The 9834-nt window shown below is 40.2% G+C and overlaps 1 non-coding gene across 1 annotated transcript; it reads right to left on the bottom strand.

The window, feature by feature from the left end:
- Positions 1-9279: 9279 nt before the first annotated feature.
- Positions 9280-9339, bottom strand: MIR181A-2 (microRNA mir-181a-2). The gene has a single exon (NR_129502.1). It is a non-coding gene; the product is annotated as a microRNA mir-181a-2 (primary transcript).
- Positions 9340-9834: the final 495 nt, after the last annotated feature.

Raw genomic sequence — 9834 nt, 5'->3', positions numbered from 1 at the left:
AGGTCTTATTTCTTGATAAAATAGTCCACCTTTCCTTTTCCTTGGTGGGTTCTTCCATCTGCTTTTCAGCAAAATGTCGGTAGATCATGGATCTAAAAGAAAGCTTTGCTTTAAAAAAAAGACATGATTTAAAATTTTTTCTTAATTATTGAAATAGTTCATACTTACTGCTAAACACTTGGAATATATAGAAGCGTATAAATAATAAACATAAACATAAAAATTACCTGTAGGGCCGGCCTTGTGCTCTAATGATTAAGGGAGCCAGATCCCACGTTGTAGACCCTGTGGTTCAAATCCCAGCCCCAGCCACTTGAAAAAACACACTGAGCATGGATGGGTACCCAAATCCCAATAGGACTGAGAACTGAAGAAGGGATTGCGGTGGAGCAAGGCCCTCTTCAGGGGTGCTTTCTCCGTTTTCCTTTCTCTCTGCCTCTCTGGTGAATGCACATGCCCTAAGACAAAACAAAGTGAAACAGAAAACCACGTGTAATTCTATAATTTAGAGCTTACAGCTGTTAAAATTTTTGCTTCCAATAACTTCTACAGTCTTTTTTTTTAAAAAAATCAGTCAGCTAGTGCACACTAAGGTACACATACAAACACTAAGTTATTAGCATTTTGAGTGAGATATTTTACATGGATTCTTAAGCAGCTCCGTGAAGCAAAATGGCACAGATTTAAAGATAAAGTAACTTGCCCAAGTTCATATAGTTGATAAGTAAGGGAACGAGGTTTTAAACTCTCACTTATTTAGCCCAAACTTCCTTGCTACCTTTCCAGGAATCGTTTTACAGCCAACTATGATTGTCAGGCCAAAATTGTTTTCTCCAAAACTAACAGTAATCATGTTTTGGTTTTTAAATCCTGCCTTCTACTCTGGCTTGGTCTCAGGACCTGTTCAACTGTCTTCTGTGTGCTGTAGCCACAGTTCAGTTTTGTGAAAACACTGCAATTCTTTGGCCTCTACATGTCTCATCCATTCCTCAGCTCAGAATGCTCACCCTCCTGTCTCAAACAGGTAATTACATATACCCTTAAAGTCATCACTTAAATGTCGCTTCGTCAAGGATGCCTTCCCTGACACTTCTCATCTCCAAGAGTAGATTGGTCCTTTCTTTATGTGCCCCATAGTACCTTGTTTTATTTATTTATTTATTTGTCTGATCCTGCACCCTGTGCCCTGTGCTCCTATTAAGGATTATTTATTCATTTTATTTTATTTATTATTATTTTTTATTTTGATCAGAGACAGAAAGGGAAAGAAAGCAAGTTGCCAGGTCCAGGTCTTGAACTCGGGTTGGCAATGCAGGAGTCCAGCACCTCAGCCACCACACCACCTGCCAGCCCTTCCTTGTTTTATCTTCTACAAAAGTTTCCACACTTAAGACTTTTGTTCATTAGAATTTGTTCTGCTCTTCTCACTATATACTTATCTTTCTTTCACATTTCCTGGCTCCTATTGCAGTCAAGATGTACATTAGATATTCAGTAACTTACTTGTTACCTTTTTCTCTCTTCACTTAGCTCCTTCACTCTGTTCTGTGTTTGTGAATCATAAATGTGTATCCTCTACTCTAATGTCTGTTCAAAAAGTGAAATACTTTTTCTTCCAATTTGAAATTGCCCATTTACTCCTTAGTGCACTCTAGATTCCTAATTGTCCTAGTAAAGAGTTTGGCATTGTTCCTGACTCTCTGCTGTCTTTTATATTTAATTTTTTAATTTTTTAATTTATTATATTTTTAGAGGTTTTTGCTATAGGGCGCATGCACTCGTCAGAAAGAGACAGACAGACAGAACGTGAGAAATTACCCCCCTGGGGGAGTGGCCACACCACAATCCCTTCTCCATTCTCCTCCCTGGATCTTGGGCATGCACGCACATGCTTCCGGTGTGAGTTTAAGCCACTGGGTCCAGGACTCAAACCGTGGTCAACTAAATGGGAGTCCAGCGACACAGACATTATGTTAACTGCTGGTCCCTCCCTGCTGTCTTTTCTGTTTGAGCCAGTTCTATGAATTTTTCAGTTACCTCTTACTACTCAAAAATTGTATTTTAAAAAACAAGTTAGAATATGTCTTTTTGGGGGCCAGCAGGTGATGTGGTGGTTAAAGCACTGGACTCACACATGGCTGACCACAGTTTGAGTCCTGGACCAGGCAGCTTGCCTTCTCACTTTTCCTTTCTCTCTGTTTCTCTTTCTTTCTTTCTTTCTTTCTTTCTTTCTTTCTTTCTTTCTTTCTTTCTTTCTTTCTTTCTTTCTTTCTCTCTCTCTCTCTCTCTCTCTCTCTCTTCTGGTCAGCACACTTGCCCTATAGCAAATTAAAAATAATAAATAATTTTTTAAATAAAAAAAAACATATTAAGAAAAGAATGTGCCTTTTCAAGGTATCCTTTCCTTCTCTTAACTTCTACCCCTTAGTTCTAGCTCAGCTCGTTTGTACACTAAATTTCTCTCCCTTTTTTTTTTTTTTCTTCTCCCTTTCAGATCTCTTCTTCTTCCCACTTCCTCCTCTTTGGGCCATTTTTTTCTAAGTCTTGCTTTCATTATCTCCTTGTTGCTCAGCACGTAAAATGACCCTCTGTTGCACTAATTGTAAAATCATCTGTCATAGGCCTTATGTAATTTGTCTCTTACTTTTCCAGTGCTGTTTCTCATGATTCCCTAACACATTGTGAACATTTCTTCTTCTTTGCTCTATACATGCCAAATATTTTTCTCTTGTAAATTTGTTTTAAGAGTCCATATGCTGAAACACCTTTAAGCTCACATAACTGTTTTCTTCCTGTAGAACTTAGTTTTATCCAAGAGAAACCTCATAGGACTTTGGTGGTTGAAATTTCTAATTGTTTCGTTGGCATACTTAAAGACTACTAATTTTCCGTGTAAATGAATAATAATAATAATTATTATTGTTCAAGTGTATATTTTTCCTTTTAAAATGATTATTTAATTTTACTCATTATCACTATCATTTTCTTTTTTTATTAATTTGTTGTAGGGCACAAATGAGAGAGAGAAAGCAAGCTGCCAGATCCTGAACTTGAACTGCGGTCTGCCATGTGGGAGTCCAGCATCTTAACCACCATGCCACCTGCTGGGCCTGAAGTGTATATTTTTCAAAGAACATGTTATATTTTTGTCTAATGTTTTCAGAATATTTGTAAATAGTTGGTGGTTAAAATAAATGCCTACAATGCAGGGCATCCTGAAAAATGGGAATACATGAAGTACCTTATATGTGCGTACTGGTATGTCAGAAAACTCTGATTTCTCTCTCTTTAAAAAAAAGAATTATTTAATTATTTATTTAGCTATTTATCTGTTTGTTTAAACTTGACCAGAGAGGGACAGAGTGAGAGAGAGAGAAAGTGTGAAAGTAAGAAAGCAAGCCAGCAAGCCCCCAGGTCTAGAACTCGAATTGTGTTGGGCCATGTGGGAGTACAGTGTCCTTAACCATCATGCCACCTGCCAGTCCCCCAAAACTGTGTGCTATAGAGATTTTTGAGGTGGAATAAATATCTGAACTTAACTTCTTTATTCATAAGGTTTTATAGGCAGGGTTTTGTTTTTTAGAATGCATAAAACTTAAGAATGCATAAACCCAAATGTATCTGTTCCAAGAAAACATCAGGTACAATTTAATGTATATTTGACTGCCATACCATGTTGCAGAATTTTATGTAAACTGGAGAGATTCAGAACCCATACAAGTATGACTAAATCTGTTGGCACCCAGAATAGTAGTAGTAATTTCAGATGGTTGCAGAAAAGGTTGGACAGTAGTTGAAAAGTGGATGACATGAAGTGGGAAGGAGACAAGAGGCCAATAAGCTGGTGAAGTTGGATTTGGACCTGCCTTCAGTGACTTGAAATCACCTGGTTAGGTTGTTAAATTAAATGTAAATTATGGTCTAGAGTAGAACTCAGGAATCTGCAATTTTTTTTTTTTTTTTGGAGAGGTTTTCACTATAGGGCACATGCGCTCGCCAGACAGAGAGACACATAGAGACAGAAAACGAAAAATCATCCCCCAGAGGGGATGGTCACGCCGCAATCCCTTCTCCTCCATTCTCCTCTCGGGATCTTGGGCATGCACGCACATGCGCCCGGCATGAGTTTTAAGCCACTGGGTCCAGGACGCGAACCGCGGTCGACTACGTGGGAGTCCAGAGACATAGCCATTACGCCAACTGCTGGTTCCTAGAATCTGCATTTTTAAAAGCAACTGTAGGTGACCAGTGGGTGGCTTGGTGGTTGGGGCGCAGGATACTCCCACATGGTTGATCACGATTTGAGTCCTGGACCTGGTGGCTTGCTTTCTCACTCCCCCCCTCTCTGGACAAATTAAAAATGAATGAATGAATAAATTAAAATAAAATTCTAAAGAAAAAAGGAAACTCTAGGTGATTCTGGTGTATAACAACTTTTAGGAAACATTGGCTTAAACCTCTTATTTTCCCTGAATTGTAATTTTTCTTTATATTTTACTTTTGGCTTTGATTTCTCTTTTGGGTTCTTGTTTTACTATACCTGTACGTCTTCCTTTCAATCCCTGAGAAAAAGTTTTGGAAGACTGAATTGACAAAACACTCCTACTGTCTTATTTGACTTTTTTTTCTTTTTTTTTTAAGGATTGTTTTGTTTGGGACCAGCAGGTAGTGTGGTGATAAAGGGCACTGGTCTCCCATACTGCCAACTGTTGTTCAAGTCCCAGACCTGGCATCTTGCTTTTTCACTTTCCCTGTCTGTCTGTCTGTCTGTCTCTCTCTCTCTGTCTCTCTCTGTCCTTCTCTGGTCAAATTAAAATAAAGTTAATACAACAATTCTTTTTAAAAAAGGAATTACTTTATTTAACTTTATTGATCCATTTATTTATTTTAATTTGATCAGAAAGGGATATATATATATAGAGAGAGTGAGAGCACACGAGAGAGCAAGCAAGCTACCAGGTCTGATACTTGAACCATGGTCGGCCATGTGGGTGGGAGTTTAGCGCCTTTAACTACCATGCCATGTGATGGCCCCTCTTATTTGACTTTTTTTTTTTTTTTGAGAGGTTTTTTTTCGCTATAGGGCGCGTGCGCTCGCCAGACAGACAGAGAGAGACAGAGAGACAGAAAGCGAGAAATCGCCCCCCAGGGGGGATGGTCACGCCGCAATCCCTTCTCCTCCATTCTCCTCTTGGGATCTTGGGCACGCACGCACACCCGCCCGGTGTGAGTTTTAAGCCACCGGGTCCGGGACGCGAACCGCAGTCGACTACGTGGGAGTCCAGCGACATAGCCATTACGCTAACTGCTGGTTCCCTCTTATTTGACTTTTGATATGAGAATCTTTCTTTTATGATAAAGTATGAGTGTGATAAATTATTCATGACTGAGCCCTTTGTTTTTCTTTTATTACCATGAAATATTAGTAGCTCATCTCAAATTACAAGGTTTAGAGAGTCGATGACTGCCTTTTAATTTCTATTAAGAAAAATGTTGTGCGGGGCCGGCAGGTGGCATGGTGGTTAAGGGCGCCAGACTCCCACATGACCAACCGTGGTTTGAGTCCCAGACCTGGTGGCTTGCTTTCTCACTTTCTCTCTCTCTTTCTGTCCCCCTCTGGTCAAATTAAAAAGAAATAAATAAAGTTAAATAAAATAATTCTTTAAAAAAAAAATGTTGTGGGGGGACCAGCAGTTAGCCTAATGGCTATGTTGCTGGGCTCCCACGTAGTCGACCGCAGTTCGAGTGTTGGACCTGGTGGCTTAAACTCACGCCTGGTGGCTTGAAGATTGCTCCATGTGCATGTGCTTGTATGCCTAAAATCCCTGGAGGAGAATGGAGAAGGGATAGTGGCATGGCCATCCTCCCAGAGGCGATTTTTCTCTTTCCTTGTCTCTGTCTCTCAGTCTCTCTCTCTGGCAAGCATGCACCCTATGGCCAAAAAAAAAACAAACCTAAAAAAAATGTTGGGGATCAACAGGTGTTGTGGTGGTTTAAGTGCACTGGACTCCCACATGGTCAACCATGGTTCGAGTTCCATACCTGGTGGCTTGCATTCTCTCTTCTCTCTTCTCTTCTCTCTTCTTCTCTTCTCTTCTCTTCTCTTCTCTTCTCTTCTCTTCTCTTCTCTTCTCTTCTCTTCTCTTCTCTTTCTCTCTCTCTCTCTCTCTCTCTCTCACCAGTTAAATAAAACCTTTAGAAAAAATGTTGTGCATCTGCCGTCTCACTTGGGTATTTTTCTTGTTCTAGAGACATTGTTTACAAAGGTCAGAAAGGGTGGGCCTTAATAGTTTTTATCAAAAGAGATTATTTAAATACATTTGAACATTAACAACTAGGGGTTACTATGTAGCTACTTAAAAGAATGAGGATTATATAAAAGATTGGTGCAGAAGGTTATCTATAATATAGAGCTAAGTGGAAAAACATAGTAGAAGGATAGACATAAAATGAACTTGTTTTTATTTAAGCGACTTCTCCAATCCAAAACTACAAATGTATATCCTTAAAGGTCTCCAAACACTTAAAATAAATTTGTAGCTTATTATGATACTTATTATCATCATATTAAATAATAAATCATAAGTTTATTATGTTTGTGATTTTTCACTGAGGAAAATGATTATACATGATGAATAAAGGGGTTTTTGATTTTTACCTCATGTATATATATACATGTATTTTTTTTTTTTTGAGAAGTTTTTGCTAGGGACCAGCAGTTAGCGTAATGGCTATGTCGCTGGACTCCGCAGTTCGTGTCCCGGACCCGGTGGCTTAAACTCACTCTGGGCGCGTGTGCGTGCGTGCCCAAGATCCCGAGAGGAGAATGGAGGAGAAGGGATTGTGGCATGGCCATCCTCCCTGGGGGGGTGATTTCTCGCTTTTTGTCTCTCTGTCTCTCTCAGTCTTTCTGGTGAGCGCATGCACCCTATAGCAAAAACCTCTCCAAAGGAAAAAAAAAGTTTTTGCTATAGGGTGAGTGCGCTTGCCAGAAAGACAGAGATAGACAGAAAGCAAGAAATCACCCCCCATGGGCAGGTGATTTCACTTGCCAGCCCCTATATTTGAGTTTTAAATAATGAGCAGGATATGGTTTTTTCATTTAAAAGCTACAAAAGGATTGGTTTTTTAAAAATGGAATGGTGTCAAGGTATATAATTTATTTTCTCTATGAAATATCTTTTTTTTTTTTTGGAGAGGTTTTGGCTATAGGGCGCGTGCGCACGCCAGACAGACAGAGAGAGAGAGAGACAGAGAGACAGAAAGCGAGAAATCACCCCCCGGGGGGATAGTCACGCCTCAATCCCTTCTCCTCCATTCTCCTCTTGGGATCTTGGGCACGCACGCACACGCACCCGGCGTGAGTTTTAAGCCACCGGGTCCGGGACGCGAACCGCGGTTGACTACGTGGGAGTCCAGTGACATAGCCATTACGCTAACTGCTTGTTCCCTCTCTATGGAATATCTTAAACAATGAAAAAGGGAAAGAAAAGTAGCAGGAGTTTAGAGAGCATGCTATATTAAAACCAAAGAGAACAAGAGAGACTTTAGCTGGTATTTTGTTGACAGTAACAGTTCTCACCCACAGCAGTAGCTGACACATTAGGTGACTGTCTACCTAGACTTTTGCTTCCTTTGGGTTGTTTGGTCCGCAGTTTGCATCCATCGATCAGTGAGTTGATTCAAACTCAAACCCACCGACAGCAATGAATGTTGAGTGCAGCCATCAGTGTTTCCAGTTGGTGGAGTTGCTTTGGCACTCCCAGCTCCCTGCTTTCTTTCCCCCACCAGTTCTTTGAAGTCAGTGTCTGGCTGTTCCGTTAGTATTGAGCCATCGGTATGGGTGAGGGTCTGCATGATTATAGGTAACACTGACGCAAGAGCAGGGAGGTTCTTGAAGATGGAGAGACTGTGGTTCAGAGAAGGGAGGAGCTCCTGCATTGCTTGCACAGTGGTGACTGTAAACCACAGCTGAGGGACTTTGCTTCTTCCTCCCTGTTCTGAACCAAGTATCGATGCTTTTTTGAGGTATATTAGCACATAATATTTGGAGCTAAATAGTAATAGCTTAATTTATTTTATTTTATTTACTTATTTTTTGAGAGGTTTTCACTATAGGGCGCGTGCGCTTGCCAGAGAGACAGAGAGAGACATGGAGACAGAAAGCGAGAAATCACTCCCCAGGGAGGATGGTCATGCCGCAATCCCTTCTCCTCCATTCTCCTCTCGGGATCTTGGGTACGCACGCACACGTGCCCGGTGTGAGTTTAAGCCACTGGGTCCCAGACGCGAACCTCGGTTGACTACGTGGGAGTCCAGCGACAGCCATTATGGTAACTGCTGGTTCCCAGTAATAGCTTAATTTATGAGCACATGCTATATGCAAGGAATGGTACAAAGCACATAATGTATTATCTCATTGAATCTCAAAATGCCATGAGTTGTAGGTACTCTCATTATCTCTCATTTTATAGATGAGAAAACTGAGACTCTGACACTTGCTCAGGCTCACACAGCTAGAGGGTTGAGCCAGGATTTATATTTATCTTAGATATGTCTTGACTCCAGAGTTGACTTTTTGCCCGAATTTAGCAAGTATTTAAATAAACATGTGTGTCGGGGGTGGGGGGGTATGGGGTAGAAACAGTGAGGCAATAGCTCATACTCTAGTTGGAATGTCAAAACGTTACCATATTAACTGTAATTGGAAGAATGTGATAAAAGCTATGCAGACATAGGACAGTTCCCTCACCATTTTTGCTTATTAAGTTCTCTGTTCCTAATTAAAGTTTTTGAGGAGATGTGGGAGAAATAGGAGTGAAATATTTAACTGTGTTTTATTCACAAATGAAATACATATTTTTTAAACATTTACTTATCTACTTATTTATTTGTTGTGATTTTCAAGCCACCAGGTTCGGTCTTGCACATGATCACATGGGAATCCAGCATCCTAGCCACCATGCCACCTGCTAGCCTTCATAAATGCGTATCTTTAATAAATTTTTGCTTGCTATGTCATACTGTTTCTCACTGGAATGGAGTATTCTTAGTTTAAATATTATCATGGAGATTTTATTACCTTGCTGATATTAAATACTGCAACAGGAAACAAGGAACAATGAGTGATAGAAATAAAGGAGACCTTTAAAAAAAAATTCACTGGGTCACCTTTGTGGGACAGGCTGCAGGACTGTTTCTGGTGATCTCATGTGCCATGTGAAAGAACGGCCTGCTCCTCTGCTTCAGGAAATAGAGTGTCGTTTGTAAGGACCCCAAGGTACAGTCAACGGTCGGTGGTTTTTTCAAATCCCAAACTCACCGACAGCGTTGAATGTTCCTCGGAGTCCTCCGAAGTCTGGACCGGTGGCCCTTCTTCAGTATGCACCCATGTGTCAAGAGCCAGTGAGCGTGAAATCACTGCTTTGGGAGGATCTAACATTCTTTTCTAGGTTTCAAGTTGAGAGTATTTAAATTATGAAATCAGTTTGTTTACAGCAGAGTATTGAACTGCAGAATTGTGAGACTGCAGTCAATTGATATAAGCAGACTCAAATGGATGTCTCGAAAAATGGCTTTGAACGGTTTTCTTTTATACTCTGAAAATCTCAAATGCCCAATTTTACAGTAGTATTTTAATTATTGAACAACAGGAGTACGAAAAAAGCTAACACATTTTAGGAACCTACTGAATGCTGGGATTTGTATATTCTATCTCTTAAATTCTCAACAACCCACGTTTTCTGATGAGAAAATTCAGTCTTAGAGATGAAGTGATGTGCCCAAAGTTACATATTCAAGAGCCTAGGTTATAAGTCAGAACTTGAATATTGG

The sequence above is a fragment of the Tupaia chinensis genome, unplaced genomic scaffold, assembly GCF_000334495.1.
Source record: "Tupaia chinensis unplaced genomic scaffold, TupChi_1.0 Scaffold000575_1, whole genome shotgun sequence".
Classification (NCBI taxonomy): domain Eukaryota; kingdom Metazoa; phylum Chordata; class Mammalia; order Scandentia; family Tupaiidae; genus Tupaia; species Tupaia belangeri.
This window is presented reverse-complemented; position numbering and strand designations above follow the sequence as displayed.